This window comes from Alexandromys fortis, unplaced genomic scaffold (genome assembly GCF_014885135.2).
Source record: "Alexandromys fortis isolate MF-2015 unplaced genomic scaffold, M_Fortis_MF-2015_v1.1 scaffold_38, whole genome shotgun sequence".
In the NCBI taxonomy this organism is placed as follows: Eukaryota; Metazoa; Chordata; class Mammalia; order Rodentia; family Cricetidae; genus Alexandromys; species Alexandromys fortis.
The window spans coordinates 11,967,592-11,970,998 of NW_026067916.1; positions in this window are offsets into that span (position 1 = coordinate 11,967,592).

The window sequence follows — 3,407 nt, forward strand, 5'->3', positions numbered from 1 at the left end:
GTGTCCTCAGTCTCTGGGATCTCTATTGCACACCCAGTGTTCACACAAATCCCAGTAGGCGTGTCCTCAGTCTCTGGGATCTCTATTGCACACCCAGTGTTCACACAAATCCCAGCAGGTGTGTCCTCAGTCTCTGGGATCTCTATTGCACACCCAGTGTTCACACAAATCCCAGTAGGCGTGTCCTCAGTCTCTGGGATCTCTATTGCACACCCAGTGTTCACACAAATCCCAGCAGGTGTGTCCTCAGTCTCTGGGATCTCTATTGCACACCCAGTGTTCACACAAATCCCAGTAGGCGTGTCCTCAGTCTCTGGGATCTCTATTGCACACCCAGTGTTCACACAAATCCCAGCAGGTGTGTCCTCAGTCTCTGGGATCTCTATTGCACACCCAGTGTTCACACAAATCCCAGTAGGCGTGTCCTCAGTCTCTGGGATCTCTATTGCACACCCAGTGTTCACACAAATCCCAGCAGGTGTGTCCTCAGTCTCTGGGATCTCTATTGCACACCCAGTGTTCACACAAATCCCAGTAGGCGTGTCCTCAGTCTCTGGGATCTCTATTGCACACCCAGTGTTCACACAAATCCCAGCAGGTGTGTCCTCAGTCTCTGGGATCTCTATTGCACACCCAGTGCTCACACGAATCCCAGCAGGTGTGTCCACAGTCTCTGCAATCTCTATTGCACACCCATTGTTCACACAAATCCCAGCAGGTGTGTCCTTAGTCTCTGGGCTCTCTATTGCACACCCAGCCATTCCAGAAAGTCTCTGTGTGTGAGAGAGCCCAGGACACCTTCACTGTCAACAAGTGGGCCCGGCTCCCTTACCACTTCCTAACCTGGCCCCAGTGAAGATGGGCAAAATTACAGTCATTCATGCCTGCTTTAGGTGGCAAGGGAAATCGCTTCTCAGGATGTCAGGTTCAAGGTCTTTGTAAATATGAGTTCACAGAACCTTCCTTGTCACTTGACAATTTTAACTAATATAAGCAAAATTAATTTAGAAGTAAAGATATTTGCATTCAGAGCCAGGCATGACGGTGCACGCCTTTAATCTGGGAGGCAGAGGCTGGCGGATCTCCGTGAGTTCAGGTCAGCCTGCTCTACAGAGCGAGTTTCAGAATCACCAGAGCTACACAGCGAGACCCTGTCTTTTTTATCGTTTAAAATTTTTTTTAGTGTATTTACATTCAAATAAGGTCAACTAGCTGATATTCTAGCCCTTTGAAAGATTGCGCCCGCTGGACTGCAGCTGAGAGTGTAGATCCTGAATATTTAATTTCCACTTGAAAAAGAAAAGGGGTGTGTGGAACGGCTGTGGGCCTTTACACTAGGATTCGGTATGTAGACAGACCACGAGCAACTGTAGTTTGATGAAGACAAGTCGCTTTCTTTTTCTTTTGTAGAGTTAAAAGAACCTACAAAATAGAATAGAGACCGGTACTCTGCTTGTAAACACAGCCTCTGACGGTACTGCCTCGCAAGGATGCACCTCACACTCCTGCCCTGCTGGGCCGGGGGTCGTGGAAGACAGTAATACTTGTCTGCTCCTGTAATTGATACAGCTCCTTTAAATCATCATTTGGCAGGTGCAGGAAAAGGCTAGTGTTTAGGTCTAGGTCTATCCAATGAAATCAGGCCTTTGCGTGATAACCTAAGGGGCTCAAAGAAACTCTGTTGAGAAACAGATGAGGAAAATACTCGATTACAAATTGTTTTATATCCTCTTTACCCTTGGTCCTGGGGCACTGGTTCTTTACTGAGACACAACACTTCTTTGTCTGCTGGCCAGAGTGTTGTCGGTCAGATTTCTCCTGCTCCTGTCCTGTTGTTTTTTAAATGAGGCCTCAGTCATATTTACCTAGCTTACCGTTTTCACAGATAGTGAAATTAGAGCCAATGTGCCTTTCTGGGCATTGTATCTGTGCTGATGAGATCCCTCAATTAGTGTGGTGGCACCCACCTTGCAGGTGAGTCCCTGTGAGTCTGAGGAAAATGTTCTTCGTAGTGAACTCTAGGCCAGCCAGGGCAACATACTGAAACTTTGTCTAATAATGATGATGATGATGATGATTATAATAACATGACAGACAGACAGACACATACACGAGGGGGGGGGAAGAAGGGAGGGAGGGAGGGAGGGAGAGAGAGAGAGAGAGAGAGAGAGAGAGAGAGAGAGAGAGAGAATGAGACTCGGGAGTTGGTTCTCTTCTGCCACCTTGTGGGGGTCAGTGATTGAGCTCAGGTGGTGCCCACAGGCAAACACCTCTACCTGGCAAGCCATCTTATACATATTGTGCGTATGTGCACATGTGTAGGTCATACATGCCACCATGTGCGTGGAGGTCAGAAGACAGCTTCTGGGTGTTGGTTCTCTCCTTCTAAAATATGAGTCCTAAAGTCAAAGTCAGGTCATCAAGCTTGGTGCCAAGTATCTTGGCCTACTGAGCTATCTCCATAGCCCATTTTGCTTTTTGAGACAGGGTCTGTTTATGTAACCCAGGCTAGCCTCAGATTAAGGCTCCTCCTATCTCAGCCTCTCTAGTCCTGGGAAGACAGGATAGAGCCACCATGCCTGACCTTAAACTTATTTATTTAGATTTTTTGAGATAGGGTTTCTCAACATATCACTGACTGTCCTGGAACTCCCTTTGTATAGACTAGGCTGGACTTAAACTCAGACTTGCCTCAAACCTCTGGTTCCCAGGTGCTGGAATTAAAGGCATGTACTACCATGCCTGACTGCCTTCAATTTATTTTTAAACCAATACACAAGACCATAAAAACTGTAATATTGGGGCTAGAGAGATGGCTCAGTGGTTAAGAGCATCGCCTGCTCTTCCAAAGGTCCTGAGTTCAATTTCTGGCAACCACATGGTGGCTCACAACCATCTGTAATGAGGTCTGGTGCCCTCTTCTGACCTGCAGACATACACACAGAGAGAATATTGTATACATAATAAATAAATATTTTAAAAAAACTTTAATGTTAGCGGGCTACATATAATCTTTCAATACAGGTGTAGCTTATGTGAAGTCTAAACCTTATCTAACTCCTTAATCATTCACCATTCTTCCATGGTGGAAAATCTTTTTACAGCAGCAGAAATAGACACTGGACTCGGCTTAGCATCTGAAACCCCAAAGCCCACCCCCCCAGTGACACACTTCCTCCAACAAGGCCACACCTCCTAATCCCTGTCAAGTAACACCACTCCCCAATGACCAGGCGTTCAAACCTACTTACATAAACCAGCACAGTGGTTTCTGTGGACATTTGATTACTGGCGATGTTCTTGTAGCCAGTAGATGGTTTTCTTTGTGAAAGGTTCAAAAATTTTGTCGCCATTTTATCCGGTGGTATATATTATCGACAAGTTGTGGGAACTCTTTATATATCCTG